The sequence below is a fragment of the Perognathus longimembris genome, chromosome 6 (genome assembly GCF_023159225.1).
Source record: "Perognathus longimembris pacificus isolate PPM17 chromosome 6, ASM2315922v1, whole genome shotgun sequence".
NCBI classification, from domain to species: Eukaryota; Metazoa; Chordata; class Mammalia; order Rodentia; family Heteromyidae; genus Perognathus; species Perognathus longimembris.
Genome location: NC_063166.1, coordinates 51920420 through 51937948, shown reverse-complemented (window position 1 = coordinate 51937948; position 17529 = coordinate 51920420). Strand labels below are relative to the sequence as shown.

General features: G+C 41.2%; 1 protein-coding gene across 5 annotated transcripts in view; it reads left to right on the top strand.

The window, feature by feature from the left end:
- Rin2 (Ras and Rab interactor 2) overlaps positions 1-17529 on the top strand; it is a 190284-nt gene that overhangs the window by 20878 nt on the left and 151877 nt on the right. For all 5 annotated transcript variants that reach the window (XM_048348724.1, XM_048348718.1, XM_048348722.1 and 2 more), the window contains one exon: positions 8100-8217. The gene's annotated coding sequence lies outside the window, so the exon portion shown is untranslated. The remainder of the gene's footprint in view (positions 1-8099; positions 8218-17529) is intronic.

The following is a 17529-nucleotide window of genomic DNA, read 5'->3' as shown; positions in this document are numbered from 1 at the left end:
CCTGCCAGACATGGTGGCTGCTACACTGTGTGTAGTTATGTAAGACATGGCTTATGCTGTCCAGGAGAGAACACTAATAATGATTGTGAAGGAGGTGACTTTCTGGAGGTTGAGCAAACTCTTCTGTGTCCTGACCTTAACCCTTTGGAAATCAGTTTAGAAAAGCAGCAACGTGACATCAGCCTGGAACTCTTGGGTCTGTGTGCTTTCCCATGGTTTTGTGAGCAAGGCTGAGGACTGCAAGGAGAGCCAATGCTGAGTTCCAGGTCTTCTGAGAAAGGGGTTTCCAGGGACCCATTGGTGGCCAATCTTCATTATAGCTTGCAACTATAATCCTCTCTACAGATAAGAATGCAAAGCCTAGAATACAGGTACTGCAGATTTATTGTTGACGCTCACTGTATCATCAGTGAAGGGTGACAGTACTATGGTAGTAGAGTGATTACTAAATTTGGAGTATTCTTTTTGTTCTTTGATGTGTACGTGTACTGTTACTAGAGCTTGAACTCAGAACCTGGGTGGTGTCCCTGAACTTTCTTTGCTCAAGGCTAGTGCTTTACCATTTGAACCACAATTCCACCTCTGCCATTTTTTGGTGGTTATTTGGAGATAAGTCTCACAGTCTTTCCTGCCTGGGCTGGCTTTGAGCCATAATCCTCAGATCTTAGCCTCCTGAGTAATGGAGCACATTTTCAGAATTTAAAATTCTGTTTAATTATTTGAGGTTTTCATGCTTTGGTGGTAACTCCTTCTTTATCTGGACTCTTCATATGACCAGAATCCGTGGCCTCATATTAGCCAAAGAGTAGGCTGGAGAATTACAGAATTATTCATGAAATATTCAATGGTTTAGTCACAGTAGAGTGATCTGCATCCCACTAAAGCTTTTGAGGGAAAGCTCTAGATCAAGCCTATCTATTCTTTGTTGTGTGCTCCAAGCTTAACCCAATTTGGAGTGAAAATATGTATCAAAATGAGGATGGGAATATGGCCTAGTGGTAAAGTCCTTGCCTCACATACATGAAGCCCTGGGTTCGATTCCTCAGCACCACCACATATATAGAAAAAGCCAGAGGTGGTGCTATGGCTCAAGGGGTAGAGGGCTAGCCTTAAGCAAAAAAAAGAAGCCAGGGATAGTGCCAGGCCCTGAGTTCAAGCCCCAGGGCTGGCAAAAACAAAACAAAATGTGTATCAAAATGTTGATTGTTAAAATGTTACTATTAACGTTTAACAGTTTAAAAATAATTGTTGATTTAGTTAACTGACCAGTTGCCTGATCCCAGTTGCCTCAGGGGATGGAGGGAAGAAGATCTCAATTTGAAGTCAGCCCAGTGGCAAAAGTTACTGAGAGACCATCTCAACAAACAGGCTAATTTGGTAACACTGTACTTCCTGTAGTCGTGGCTACTCAGGAGGCAGGAAGCAGGCATAAGAGGATTGCTGCCTAAGGCGGCCCTGGGAAATGCTAGTGCAAGATCCTATGTGTAAAACAAATAGAAAAAAGGACTGGAGGCATGGCCCAAGTATGAGCGCACTTGACTAGCAAGTGTGAGGCCCTAAGTTCAATCTGAGTACATAAGAATCAACAGAATCCAGAAGTGCTGCCCGTGAATGTTTTGTTTTTTGCCAGTCCTGGAGCTTGAACTTAGGGCCTGGGTGATGTCTCTGAGCTTCTCTTATTTTATTTTACTTTATTTTTTGCCAGGCCTGGGGCTTGGACTCAGGGCCTGAGCACTGTCCCTGGCTTCTTTTTGCTCAAGGCTAGCACTCTACCCTTTGAGCTATAGCACCACCTCTGGCTTTTTCTATATATGTGGTGGTGCTGAGGAATCGAACCCAGGGCTTCATGTATGCAAGGCAAACACTCTACCACTAGGCTATATTCCCGCCACCCCCACCCCCATGAATGTTTATCTGTGTTCCTAAGTTCTCTGTGTCTCCCTTGATTGAGCCCAACACACCAAAGCCAGAAATCTGAATAAGAGCAAGGGGTCCCCAGTTCAACCCTTGAGCTGGGAAAAAGAAAAAGAAAATAACTTCAAATTGAGTATACTTTGGTGGTTAGAAAGGAATTTAAGCAATCATGTATGGATGAATGTGTGTTGTTTTTTATTTCATGCTATATATAATTTATATACTCTCACACAGTGGACTATATCTGTGGGTTTTGCGTCCAAGGATTAAGTAACTTGAGAAAATATTCAAGATAAAAAAGATCTATTCTGCCTGGGAGACTCTTTTCCCCCGCCCCTGTTATTCCCTAAACTATACAGGGTAATATTGGCATAACATCTCCATTCTGTTTAGGATTATAAATCATCTAGAGATGATTTTAAATATTTGAGAGGATGGGCATAGGTTAAAATCTACATGAGCCCTGAGTATCCGTGGTTCTTGAACCAGTACCCCTAAGCATATTAAACTTAAAAAACATCTGAATGATGAAGAGTACATTGGTTTGAGTAAAATGAGTGTTTTTAATGCAGTAAATGCCATTATTATTTAAACACATAAAGCCCTGAGTTGCAGTACAATCATGGTGGCTACCTAGAGCCAAATCTCTTTTCATAATGGGGGGTAAAAGTAGAGCCAACAGAATAATGATCATGTACATACAACTTGAGGATTCCTAAAACACAGGAGTCTACAAACTTCAAATTCCTTGTAAGCATGAAGATAAGCCCGTAGGTCTAGGCAGTATCTTTTTTGGGTGGGGGGTGGGGGTGGGTTGTGGGTCTTGAACTAGGGGCCTGAGTGCTGTCCCCAAGCTATTTTGCTCTATGCTAGTGTTCTACCATTTTGAGCCACTGTGTGGCTTCTGGTTTTTTGTTTCTTCCCTGATGGTTAATTGGAGATAAGAGTCTCACAGACTTTCCTGCCTGGGCTGGCTTTGTACCACAATCTTCAGATCTTCTAGCCTCCTGAGTAGCTAGGATTACGGTTGAGAGCCACCAGTGCCCATCAAAATACATCTTGAGAAAGGTGAGGCATCCAGGAGACACATGTGCCCAGGTGAGGCACTTGCTCCTCAAAGACTGGGCCATGTCTAGGGAGAGAGAAAAGGGACAAAACTTAGAATCAGAGATTTTTTTTTTTTTTTTTAAATAACAAAATCAAGCTAAGTACTGGTGGCTCACACCTGTAACCCTAGCTATGTATGAGGCTGAGATCTGAAGATTGAGGTTTGAAGCCAGCCCAGGAAGAAAAGTCTATGAGAGTTTTATCTCCAGTTAACAAGCAAAAAGGTGCAAGTGGAGCTGTGGTTTAAGGAGTAGAGTGCCAACCTTGAGAGGAAAAAGCCAAGGTAAAGCTGGAAGCCTTGATTAAGGGACACTATTTCGCTTCACCAGCAGAGGGCACACTTGAACCAGGAAACCTAGTGCGCCACCACATGCACTCAACACTTCTGGCCCAGGAAGGAAAAGATGGCAAAAAGAACAGGAGGTGGCCGAGAGCCGGAGCAGAGCCCCCATAGGAAGAAACAGTCTGACAGCCCAAGCCTTTTGGATGACAAATGTTCTCACCCTTTGGAATCAAACTTCACTCCTGTGCTATACAGAAAATACTATTTCAGAAACAGAGGTGTGGCTCCCGGGGTAGAGCACCAGCCTTGAGCAAAAAAGCCAAGTGAGAGAGCATGAATGAGGTCCTGAGTTCAGGCCTCAGTACTGGAACAAAAAATATTCACCAGAAAATACTATTTCTTTATGGATCACAGGTTTAAATATTAAAATTAAAAGGATTAGCCTTTTAAAAGAAAATATTCAAAATCTTCATGACCTCGGAGTACATAAAGATTTTGTGTGCGTGCTTGTGCCAGTCCTGGGGCTTAAACTGTGGGCCTGGGTGTTGTTCCCGAGTTTTTGTGCTCCAGGTCAGTGCTCTACTCCTTGAGCTACAAGTCTGGCTTATTGGTGGTTAATTGGAAATAAGAGTGTCACAGACTTTCTTGCCCATGCTGGCTTTAAACCATAATCTTCAGATCTCAGCCTCTTGAATAGCTAGAATTAAACAGGCATGAGCCATCAGTACCTAGCATAAAGATGTTTGTACATGGACCTACTCATCTAACGATTGTATATATTACTATATATAAAAGTTACACTTCAGGGGCTGGGAATATGGCCTAGTGGCAAGAGTGTTTGCCTCGCGTACATGAAGCCCTGGGTTCAGTTCCCCAGCACCACATACACAGAAAACAGCCAGAAGTGGTGCTGTGGCTCAAGTGGCAGAGTGCTAGCCTTGAGCAAAAAGAAGCCAGGGATGGTGCTCAGGCCCTGAGTCCAAGGCCCAGGACTGGCCAAAAAGGAAAAAAAAAAAAAAAAAGTTACACTTCAATACACTTTCTCCCTCCATTTTTGTTATTTGGCAGTCTTAATTTTCTTCCTATTCTTTTATGACTTATAATTCTATCTCCACTAATTCTTTTCTCTTGTTTTTGTCCAAAATTCTTATCACATGTCAGTTGTTTCCTGTTAGTATTTTCTCTATCTGGGGCATCTTACCTACTTGAACTTGTAGCTTCACTTGCATATTCTCTCTTTTAATAAAATAGGTACTTTCCTTTAAAAAAAATAGGTGCTATTTTTTCTCTTACAAAAAATTCTTGAGATAAATATTCTATAGCTGAAAACGGAAGGGTCTTTATGGGGAAAAGTGCTCATATTCTCAGGCAAATGTCAACATTTGAAAGGGGTCAATAGTACAACCTGGAGTCCTTATTCTGTCTGTGTTGTGTCTATTTCAGGCAATGTGTAGATAAGGGATAAAGTGTCTTTTGCCTTTACCAGAAACATTCAGGTTTAGGCATACCCAGAGTCGTTATCTCAGTTCCTTCTGCAATTTTGAAAAGGAAATATGTATTTCCTTCCTTCCCCCAGATAATTTATTTTCCTCAGGCAGTTTTTCATGGTTAGCAGGTGTTGGCAAGCAAGACCCTTGTAGGGATGTAGATCTGAGTGGTGGATAGGGTCAAGTTGACACTGTGAATGGAAAGAGAGGAATCGTTCTTCACTGACAGAGGAACTGCTTCAGAGGGAGGGCTTCAGCGAGGGAATGTACCATAAAGGAAGTCAAAACTTTAGCAGTCGCTTCCATCCCTTTCTCATCCTTCTGCTGTCTGTTCCTCTTCTTCCCTTCCTTCATTTCCCTTTCCCTTCTTTTTCTTTCCAGTATCTTATTCTGTAGCTTAGGTTGTCTTGACAAGGGTAGTATTTGATACCAAGAGAAAACAAATTAGTCTTTCAGTGAGTCTTGGATTTATAAAGATGCAACAGACCTAAATAACTTTACCTCCTTTTAGAAGAGATGAGGGAAAATAATTCTCTTTATCCATTTTCTATTGCTATAGATGTCAGCTGGGTAATTTCTAAAGAGCAGTGGTTAAATTTAGCTCCTGGTTCTGCAGGCTGAGAAGTTCAGGTGGAGTGGCCTCTGGTGTGCCCTTTGCACTGTTTCATGACATGGTGGAAGGCCTCTCATGTTGAGAGAAACAGTTGTGTAGGAGAGAGCTAGTTTTTATAGCAAAACTAGCCTTCCCCGTCTCATAATCTACTAACTCATGACCCGGTCCTCATCTCTCAACACTGCTGCATTCAACACTGAATTTCCAACACATTAAATGTGAGTGACCCATCCAAACCATACCATTAATGTAGCCAACATCACAAGTAAGGAGGCAGGGAATAGTGCATCGACAAGGGCGTGAACACAACGTGAAAGGGGGATTTTGTTATTGCTTTGTAAAAGCATTGAGCTATGCAAACATTCAGGAAAGTTTACAATCCATAGTGATGTAGTGAAGATGTCCAACATGCACATAAACTTGTAGATGGCTTCATTAAAATGTATCTACTCTATGTATTAGAATATTTTTACCTAGAGGATATTCTTGTTCTCTCCCACTCTTCCAACTTATTTTTTACCGTATAAATATCCTTGCAAAGGCTTGAGAGCTTCCAATGAGAATAGTAACAATGTTTCCCACACTGCATAGTACCTTATAGATTCCCTAGTCAACATTTAATTAACAAGTAGTTAGGATCAAGACAATCCTCCCTAACCCCATGTGGAAATTAAGATGATATAAAGTTCTCAAGGTTAGAAACAGTTCAGCAATCCTTAGAGAAATTATAGTTTGTTGAGGAACCCATGCAAGTTGGGAAGAATTTGCATTTTTCTAAGGAACTCCACCTTGTTCAAGCTCAGTAACGGCAGATGCCCTTCGCTGCTGTGCACATACTTGCCCGCTTGCTACCCTAGAGAGATAGAGACAGTTTCCCAGCTTGTTCTAGCTGCTGACTCAGTCAGTCTGTTCCATATGTAGGTTTTAATAGACAGTTGTGGTTTTTTGTGTATAAAAGCATGGTTTAAGTAGCCAGTGCTTTATATTTCTATATGACATGTCATATCTTTTAAGTATAAATTAATTTACTAGGTCTAACAGTTTTTGGTTGGTTTGGTGTAGCCATTTAATATAATAGTGCTATGTGTTAATATAATGAAATAATAGTATAATATTGTATTTTTAGTGGTTGTATTTTTCTAAGTCTAGTTGCCTTTGGAAGTTGACTGATAGGCTTACTTTAGAACACTTTTGGATGCTACTGCAGCATATTTGTGTAATCGGAGACCTGTCACACAACATTTGTTTTTGACTTTTGTGCAGGTACTAGGGCTTGACCTCAGGGCCTCACACTCTCAGTTTTTCTTTTTGATTCAAGGCTGGAACTCTGTCATTTGAACTAAACCTTCCAGCTTTTTGGTGATTAATTGGAGATGAGTCTCAGGTTTTTTCTGCCGAGACTGGCCTTGAAGTGGTAATCATGCTCTTTCAATCTCCTTAGTAACTAGGATTACAGGTGTGAGCTGCCCCAGCCTGGCCAACAACATGTAATTGTTTCTCTTTGCCCGTTTGCTAAGGGTATTGGAGATCTGAAATTCTAATGCATAGCAGAGACTCCTAGGATGAGAAGTAGCTTGATCAATGTTGAGAGTAGTGACAGCAAACTCCTTTCTCTATGAGGCTACATGTACCTTGTATTAGCCTCCCCAGAGTGCTGGTTTATTAAATCCATATTGGGAACACATGCTAGGACGCTAAAACTCAGTCACTAAGTACTGAGTAAAAAAAGACTGGCGTCATGCTCCATGCTGCGATTCACCATAGCTTCGGGCTAAGAACAAAACTAAGGTCAGCGCCCTGAACAACACACACAGTGCAACAGCAAGCTCCACCACGGAATCATCAACAGAACTTTCAATCAGGAAAATGCTGCACAAAAAGCATAGGTAGGAAATAACTTTGGGCAAAACATTATAAACTCAAGCAAGATGGGAGGTATGTGTGACTTTGACCTTCCCTGTTTTGTGAAATGAAGGATTTGTTATAGGCTAACAAATCTGAGATCTGAGTATCAGAGTTCAAAGCCAGCTAGGGTAGAAAAATCCATGAGTCACTATCTCCACTTAACCAGCAAAATAGCTGGGTTTGGAGGTGTAAGCTCAGGTTGTAGAGCACTAGCCTGAAGTGAAAAAGTCAAGTGAGATCTGCAGGCGCTGAGCTCAAGCTCTGGTAACTGGCATGAAAAAAATAAATACGATATTCCAAACGGGCAGCTATAAGTATAGACTTTTTGAGATTTAGGCATCTTCTTGGGACTTCTAGAAGTGTCCTTATTTTAGTGGCTAATTGGAGATAAGAGTCTCACAAACTTTCCTGATTGGACACTGGCTTCAAACTTCCATCAAGTCCCATGACCTAAACAAACTAATGAGTCTTATGGACTTTCCTGTCCTGACTGGCTTTGGACTATGATCCTCAGATCTCAGGCTCTTGAGTAGCTAGGATTACAGGCATGAGCCATCAGCGTCCAGGCTTACTTTTCTTGATTTTGCAGTATATACATTGAGTTCTTGACTGCATTCTCTTCCGCTTCTCCTCTTCATTTGTTTACCCTGTCTCCCACCCACCTGTTGCTAGTACCTACCTGCTTCCTAGTGCTTATTTGTTAGACTTTGCCTTTGCCTTTCTAAGAAATTATACTATTTGAGTTCTTAAATGCAAACAAATTCTAAATGGTAGGTTCTGTGTATTGTAGATGGAAAGAAGCAATCTGGATGTCTGCGCTTCTACCAGAAAGGATTAAAGGTGGAAGTGCTTCGGAATGCTGGAAGACAGGGCTGAACTAAAGTGAGAGAAGGACACCAGCCGCAGGGGTAAGTATTTGCAAGTCAATCCAACTTGAGTTTACTTTATGAAGCCTGTTTTTGTCCCCTGGGAGATTTTTTTTTCTTGCTTTTAAACATGGTCTCCATTTTAATTCCTTTTAACAAAGCCAAAGGTTTCTTTGTCACTTCCTCTTTTTCCTGTTAGATAAAATATCTTTGTGCTGGACTTGCGTTAGTCAATAACGTCAGTAAAATGCAACTATAAACACTATAACTGGAAAGATAATAGGAACTGCCCCAGGGTTCTAGGACACTAGAATTTATTAGCATTTTTCAAAGGGGGGCCAGACATTGGACACCACTGGAACTAGCATTAGTATGTGTTCTTGGTATGTCCCCTGCCTGCACAGTTCATTTTTTTTTTCCAGGAACACTATATTTATTGGGTCAATAATTCATTTCACAGTTCATTCTTGAGGCAGCAGTGTGGAGGGGTAATGGGGACCTTTGGGAGGTGTTGGATTATTGACACAAGCCTTCACAAACAGGTGAATGCTTTTCTTTTTTTCAATTTATCATATGTAGTTGTCCAAAGGAGTTGCCATTTAGCTAAGCAGTTTGTGAACACAGCGCATCTTGACCAGTGTCGCTCAGGTGAATGGTCTTTCCTGCTGGAGTGAGTGCCCACTTTCACGAGATTGGATTGTTGCTATGCAGTGAGCCTGGCACCTTCACCCCACTCGCTCAGGTGCTTTTCTTACACACACACACACACACACACCCCTTACCCTTGCCTTTCTAGCATGGGGCCCTTAGCAAAAGCTGAGTGGGTGCCAGTGCCCTCCCTATTCTTGGGCTTCTGGAACCTTGAGCCAAGACAAACCTCTTTGCTGATATAATTGTCTAGGCTTAGGTAATCTGTTATAGCAGTGGGAAATAGGGAAATGGGAAGTAGCAATGGAAATATGAAATTTGTAACTCTTGGTCAGCCTTTGTGCATGGGAATTGTGGCTCTGTTGTTTTTCTTTAATCCTGTATGTACATGCCGCTACAGGTACTTGAAAACTATGCAAAAAAATATTTACATTATCCAGAACATCTAGCACTCAAACCTACACTGTAGATGTCTAACAACTATTATTATTATTCATTATGAGTAATAATAATGATAGGCTGGTGTCTCACGCCTGTAATTTTAGCTACTTGGGAGGCTAAAATCTGAGGATCACAGTTTAAAGCCAGTCTGGGAAGGAAAGATCATGAGAATCTTACCTCCAATGAACCACCAGAAAACTGGAAGTGGAGCTGTGGCGCAAAGTGGTAGACTGTTAGCCTTGAACAAAAGAGCTCAAGGACAGTGCTCAGGCTCTGAGTTTAAGCCCTACAACCAGCAGCAGCAACAACAATAATAGGGTTGGCAGTGAGACTAGATTATGAGAATTCTTTAAATTATGTATGTTGGATAAACTTATGCAAAATGTTAGGGAAAGTTTTCTTCTTTAATTGTATTTTGTATTACCTAGTCTCTTAGCATAGATTTTGCCAGTTTGTGGCTGTGTCTGGCCAGTTATATGTCCCTAACATGAAAAGCTGAAATGTTCCAAAAGCTTCAGGGAGCTGTAGCTTAAAACAGAAGGCATTGATTCAGGTCATGATTCTATAGGTTGGCCATTTGGGTGATGCTCAGCTGGGCTCTGCAGGCTGTCTGTGCTGTGCTAGGCAGTGCAGCTTTGTGCCTGGCCAACTTGGCTGGGAGCTGACCCGGGAGGAGAGCCTCAGGTGAGTGGGTCCTGTCTTCCACATCTTTCTTCGTAGGCAGGTTAGTTTGATCTGTCCTCAGGGGAGCCAGGCTCAGTCAAGATGCAGGATGAGCTGAGGCTTGTTTTGAAGATACAGAGTAACCTTTACCTCATCTAACCTTTACCTCATCTATTGACCAAAGTGAGTATGAGACCAGGCCAGACTCAAGCTGGAGTGTAGACGCCAGCCCTGGATAGAAGGGGCGCTGAGCTATTGCAGGGATACAGAAATGATGGAGGTGTGCTCATCTTTGTAGGTTGCAAATGTAAGCTGTTTACTGAAGGCTTGACATTACAATGGAGGTGGCAGAAAGGAAACCATTTGATGGTTTGTAACTTGGTAGAAATAAATCTAAGGGAGGTTGGGGATTGTCAAGTGGAGGATCAGAGTCTGAGATGACATAGAATGGAAGGTCCCTACTTCTCCATCTCCCTAAGTCTGTGAAGGGGGCAGGGGAGTGGATAGAGATGGGCAGCAGAGCCCAGGGCTGACAGTTGGTAACAGAAAGTTTCTTTCCCATAGCTGTTTTTTCTCTTGATGTCCCCTGGGGTGGTAGGATAAGCTTTGAGGATTTGCTTGGCCAGCAGGTTGGAAGAAAAGAATAATTAGCCACCATAACTTCTGACTCAGTGGACAGGGGTTCTTGATGAATTTGACAAGCCTAGAGCAGCATTCTGCTTGCTCTCCTCCACTGAAGCTTCAAGCTTCATATATGATGTAAACATATACAGGGCCATTACATAGACACATACATATATACATGTATGTATGTATGTATGTTTATATATAATTACACGTATATTAACTTGCATATGGTATATGCAAGGGATGGTTCATGTGGGGAGGGTAGTGAAGCCAAGGGGAGGAGGCAGACACATGGAGAGAGGAAGGGTGGGTGAGTGCAATCATAATAACAGATGTATATATGTGTGAAAATGGAACTAGTTAAATTGAGGGGATGAATGTGGGTGGGAGAGATGAAGGAGAGTGATGAAAGGGGCGGCACTGATTGAGATGTGTGGCACTCATAACTGATTTGTTGAATTGAAACTCCTTTGTACAACTACTTAAGAATTTATTTTTTTAGTTTTTATTAGTTTTGTTGACAAGGTGTTGTGCAAAAGGGGTACAGTTACGTAGTAGGGCAGTCAGTACATATCTTGTGATATCTTATACTCTCGTTTTTCTTTCCCTTCCCTAGATCAGGTAGGCATATATACAATACCCAGTGTACCAAAATCATATACAGTGGCCACGTGGCCTATGCCAAAGGAAATTCACCTAGGACTTTAAATATAACGTCAACAATAGAGTTTTCTTATCCTTGTCTTATATGATCATATGTACATAGCTGTTGAGCTATTGTGATCCACTGATAGGTCTATTCTAGACCTTTTTATGTTTAGTAGTTGTTTGGTTTTAGATACATTATGTAAGGTCGCTGACCCAAACCTGTGGAAATACCATTTGAAAAGAAGTTTTTTGTTTTGCAGACCTGGTCTCTACTGTCCCCCCCATCCCTCCAACAGTCATATATCAAGGAGACCATGCCCCTTTGTTCTCTGTGTTCTAGGCTTGTCTTGCTCAACATTATTTGTTCAAGTTCTGACCATTTATTTTTATCATTTCTAATCGCTATGTAGTATTCCATTGTGTATAGGTAGCACATTTTTTGGATCCATTCATTCATCTGTAGAGGGGCATCTGGGTTGTTTCCATATTTTGGCTATTGTGAATTGTGCAGTGATAAACATGGATGTGCAGATGTCTTTTTGATATCCTGAGACCTGTTGTTCAGGATAGATGCCTAGGAGTGGTATGGTTGGGTCATAGGGTATGTCTATGCTGAGCTTTATGAGGAACCCCCATACTGTTCTCCAAAGTGGTTGTACTAATTTGCACTCCCACCAACAGTGGAAAAGGGTTCCTCTTTCCCCACATCCCCTCCAGCATTTGTTATTGCCTGAGTTCAGAGTATAGGCCATTCTAACTGGAGTGAGGCAGTATCTCAGGGTTGTCTTTATTTGCATTTCCTTTATTGCCAGGGATGTTGAACATTTCCTCATATGTAAGAATTTATTTTTTAAAAAAGCTTCATATTTTGTCTATCCAATGTATTTTGTGTGTTGAAAGAGTACTGGCTCACCAAAGAAAGGGAAGGATTAAATGAGCTGTGTCTTATATCTTCCCTTCTCATACTATTTTTTTGTGGTACTAAGGTTTAAACTTAGGGTCCTATACATGGAAGGCAGGCAGCCTGTCACTTGAGCCACAATACCAGGAAATTTTTATTTGCTTTAGTTGTTTTTCAGATAGGCGCTTATGATTTGTTTGTTTGTACTACTCTTGGAGCTTGAACCCAGGGCCTGTTTGGCTTTTTCCATTCAAGGCTGGCTCTCTACCATCTGAGCCATGCCTCCACTTCCGTTTTTTTTTTGCTAGTTAATTGGAGATAAGAGTCTCATGGACTTTGCTGCTTGGGCTGGCTTCTAACCTCAATCCTCACATCTCCGCTTCCTGAGTAGCTAGGATTACAGATGTGTGCCACCAACTCCCAGCTTGTAGGCTTTACCTTAACCAGTGTCTGTGTTGATCTTTAGACTGCTGAAGGATTTGGAGTTGTTGAACTGGTTCTACCCCGGTGACAACCTAGGACTACCCCAGTATCTGAATCAGATGATTTGACTTAAAATCAGTTTATACCAGTTGCTCTAGCCTGGCAGAATGAAATAAGAGCAGCAAGTAGAATTTAAAAAAAAAATTCGAATTCTACACATGTATGTTTCCTGACATTTTGGGTGAAGTCTTTGAATTTGGTAAAATGCCATTTTTTCCTGCCATTTTTCCACTTCTCTCTCTCTACCTGACTCTCTCCTCTGGCATGGATACAGCATAGCTTGGAGGGAGAAGAGGCAGAATTTTCATGATGGTTGGAATCTGCAGTCATAAATTTACAGAACATTTTCCAAGCTGGCCTGGAAAAGACTTGCTGTTTTATGGGTTTTGGTGTTTTTTTTTAAGGTTCTAAGTCATAAAGCATTTGCTAGAGGAGACATGACCGCTCACTGGATTTCTGGCAATAGAAACCTAAGGTTTATACCATTAAAAATTCTTTTTAAACACTAAGTTATTTATACTGTGCATATGCATTGTCCCAGTAAGGAAACAAACACAGACTCTGATGCTTGTACTTCAATGCTTGTGCTTCTTTGGCGTGATAGAGCATTCTAATTAAGGTACTAATGAAATTGTGTGCTTTGTTTTTGTTGTTGTAGGCAGTACTGGGGTTTAAACTCAAGGCCTTGTACTTCCTACACAGTCACACCTCTAGATCATATGCTTTTTTTTTTTTTTTTTTTGCCAGTCCTGGGGTTTAAACTCGGCCTGGGTGCTGTCCCTAGGCTTCTTTTGTTCAAGCCTAGCATTCTACCTCTGGAGCCACAGCACCCCTTCCAGCTTTTTCTGAGTAGTTTACAGGAGATAAGAGTCTCATGGACTTTCCTGCCTGGGCTGGCTTTGAACCACGATTCTCAGATCTCAGTCTTCTGAGTTGCTAGGATTACAGGTGTGAGCCATTGGCTTTAAAAAATTGTATTTTAAAAAATATGCTTTAAAATTATATTTTTATTATCGTTAAGTAATTGTACAAAGGAGTTACCATTCAACAAATTAGTTTATGAACATGATGCATCTTGAATGATGTCGCCCCTTTTACCATTTCTTTCTTTTTTGTACTGGTAGTAGGGCTCCTATCCCTTACTTTTTCCACTTGAACCACATCTCCACTTCCTGATTTTTAGTGGCTAGAGATAAGAATCCCATGGACTTTCATCTTTGGGCTGGCTTCTAAGCTCAATTTCCAGATCTCAGCCTCCTGAAAGGCTAGGATTACAGGCATGAGCCACCAGCACGTGGCTAGACCATATGCTCTTTTAAATGCACATGCACTTAGTGCTGTGTTTCCATCTGTATAATTACACAAGGACAAAGTGGAACATATCAAATGTGTAAGCTAGTTAGTGTCAGTTCTTGGCATTTCTGTGTTCTCCCAAAAGCACACCCCAAGACAAAGATGTAGATGCAAGTCATCTATTCAGTTGAGGAGTCCAAGAAGAATGATGGAAGAGTTGGGATGCAAAAGGAAACTAAATAAATGTCCTTAGAGTCCCTCATTTACAATGACGATGTGAGAGCTATATACATTCAGTATACATCATCCATGGAAAAGGTTGAATTTTATCCTTTCCTAAGTGATATGCCCAGTGCAAATGCTCCCTTGGGATTGCAGGCAGTGGCAGCAGCCACAGCTCCCACGTGATCACCAAGGAAGCAACTGCTACTCTGCAGTGCATTGTGTGCCAAGTTGGGGCAATCAGTTGATGACTAAGAATAATTTCAACTTATCATGGATTTATGAGGATATAGCCCCATCCTAAACCGAGGAGCAGCTGTAGTGTGAATGGACACATTCTCACTGGACACCAGAGACAAGGTCCTGCCGGGACGTCTGGAATGTGGTATTGGCCTCAACTCCAAGTCGTTTCACTCAAGGAGAGAGCTGGGATGAGTATCCATATCTCTTACTCTTCAGTAGGGAGAACTGCCCCAGGGGCAAGGACTTCTTGGTACCCACGAATCATTCAGGTATGCTACTGACCTCAGAGAGTCTTGAGCAAGAGAAGCATGTGGACCCATAGTAGGAACCTCTTGACATACCTGGAATGGTGGGTGCAGAGGGGATGTGGGTGAAGCACCATTAGCACGGGCTACAGGGCACTCAGGAAAATGTGAAGAATGGAAGGAAGGAATGTGTTGCTCATAACACTAAGAAAAACAGAAACCGACCATTGTGTAACCTGTACAAAGAAGAGGCAGAGCTGATGTGAAACTCTCTTCTAAGTAGTTGTTTTGAGTAGGAAATCAAAAGCATACTACATAATCATGTTCTCATTAAAAAAATACCTTTATTGGGGTATAAATTACGTATGGTAAATTTCACCCATTTTAAGTATACATGTATGTTAGTAAGTGGTATAGTATTCCAGAAGTTTCATATAAATGGAATCACATAAAAGTGCACATGTGTGCCAGATTCTTTTCACCCAATATAATGTTAAGAAAGCAACTCATGTACCAGTAGTTTGTTCCCTTTATACTGCTTAATTTTATTTCATTTTATGAACATTTTATATTTGGTTTTCCTATTTTGTGGTTGGTAGACATTTGGATTGTTTTTAGTTTTATTATGAATAATGCTGCTGAGAACATCTATATACAAGACTTTATGTGGACATATATTCTCATTTTGAGTAGGATTTCTGGGTGATAGGATATATATATATATACATATATATATACATATATATATATGTCTAAAACTGCCAAGCCATTTTCTGAAGAGGATATAACATTTTACATTCTTACCTGTTATACAGAAATTCGATCAGCAAGATACAGAGAAGCTATGATTTAAGAGGTTGAATTGGGAGTCTTTATAAGGCTGGTATCTGCAAGTGAATTCACTTCCCTAAAAACTTGCAGTAGCAAATGTAGCTAGCACAAAGCTTATACAGGCCCAAAGCACATCTGGTGTGAGGATTTAAACCTAACAAAGTTTTATTTAAATAAAGCAAGCCAGGTGAGGAACAATTAGGGGCTTAGGGCAAGATGCCAAGATAGTGTCACTGAGACCCAGTGTACATATTTGACACCAAGTACGCATGAGCATTCCAGTCCATCTCTGTCTTCACCAACTATTGACTTTATCAGTATCTCTTATTGGAACCATTGTAATAGAGTACAAGGGCAGTATATTGTGGATTTAGTGGTTTTTCTAATGATTCATGATGTTCAATAGCTTTTCATGTGCTCGTCATTTGGGTACTTTCTTTGGTGAAATGTCTGTTTATACCTTTTCTTTATTTTGTGTTGACTTGCTTTCTTCTCATTGAGTGGGAAGAGTTTTTTTTTTCAGTAGTTCAAAATTATTTCCCAATAAGTTTAAAAACTATTTTAGGCTGGGGATATGGCCGAGTGGCAAGAGTGCTTGCCTTGTATACATGAAGCCCTGGGTTCAATTCCCCAGCACCACATATACAGAAAATGGCCAGAAGTAGCGCTGTGGCTCAAGCGGCAGAGTGCTAGCCTTGAGTAAAAAGAAGCCAGGGACAGTGCTCAGGCCCTGAGTCCAAGCCCCAGGACTGGCAAAAAAAAACAAAAAACAAAACTATTTTAGTACCCATTACTACCCACTCCACCCATCAGAATGGCGCAGTAAGGAATTGTTTTCTTGTATGAACATCCTTTGTAAAGATGTAAAAGGAAGGGAAAGATCAGATGGATTTTAAGGTTGTTTTTTTTTTTTTGCCACAAATAGTCATTGTCTGGCAACAACACAACAAATATCTTTGAGTTCTTTTTGCCTGTGAATGGGAAATCAGTGATTAAAAATATCCAGATATTGGATGAAGAAAGACACAAAAGCACTTATTCTTTTCCTTTCTACAGTACCAGTTGCTCAGCTTATTCTGCTTTTCCCCATTGAGTACAATGGCGAATCACGTTGAGATATTTGCTTAAGAGTCCAGAGTGAGACTATGAGCACGGAGTTGATTGGGAGCCAAGTACATGCGTGCTCCACTAGAGGCCTCCCAGCCCATTCTCCATGGCATCCTCTGCACAACCAGGCCCATGTGTCCCAATCCACTCCTCTCTACTGCTCTCATTAGAGTAATAGCTAAATTATTGAGCTCAAATAGAAACAAATGGGCTCCTCAACCAATAGTAGGTGCCATACACGACAATGAGATGACAAGATAAATGTCCAGTCCTTTTGCCATCTCTTCCTTTGGCTTTTCCTGGTGGCTTTCAGTTTCTCAAATATTTTCATTCTTTAAATCTTCACGGTCACCTTTGCTGTAAGCTAAGAAGGTTTAGTAATGGAGAAAGTATTCTTTGTGTGTGTGTGTGTATGTGTGTGTGTGTGTGCGCGCGTGTGTGTGCACGTGCCAGTTCTGGGCTTGAACTCAGGGCCTGAGCACTGTCCCTGCCTTCTTTTTGCTCCAGTCTAGCACTTTACCACTTGAGCTACAGTGCCACTTCTGGCTTTTTCTATATATGTGGTGCTGAGGAATAGAACCCAGGGCTTCATGTATACAAGGCAAGCACTCTACTAGGCCATATTCCCAACCCCTAGTGGATAAAGTAGTTAAGTACTTTGCGCCAGGAGGCTTCCTTCTAATGGGAGAAAGGACAGTAACTAGCCAAATAGTAACCCAATATACTTCAGGTTATAATTGGCATTACAAATGAATAAAGTGCAATAAAAAGATGTAGATAGACAAGTATGTAAAAACTCTGGAAGGATATACACTAGCATATAAACAAATAGAGGTACAGATTTCAAAAGTTTTGTCTAACATTTCTTTTTTTTTTTTTTTTTTTTTTGGCCAGTCCTGGGCCTTGGACTCAGGGCCTGAGCACTGTCCCTGGCTTCTTTTTTGCTCAAGGCTAGCACTCTGCCACTTGAGCCACAGCGCCGCTACTGGCCGTTTTCTGTAT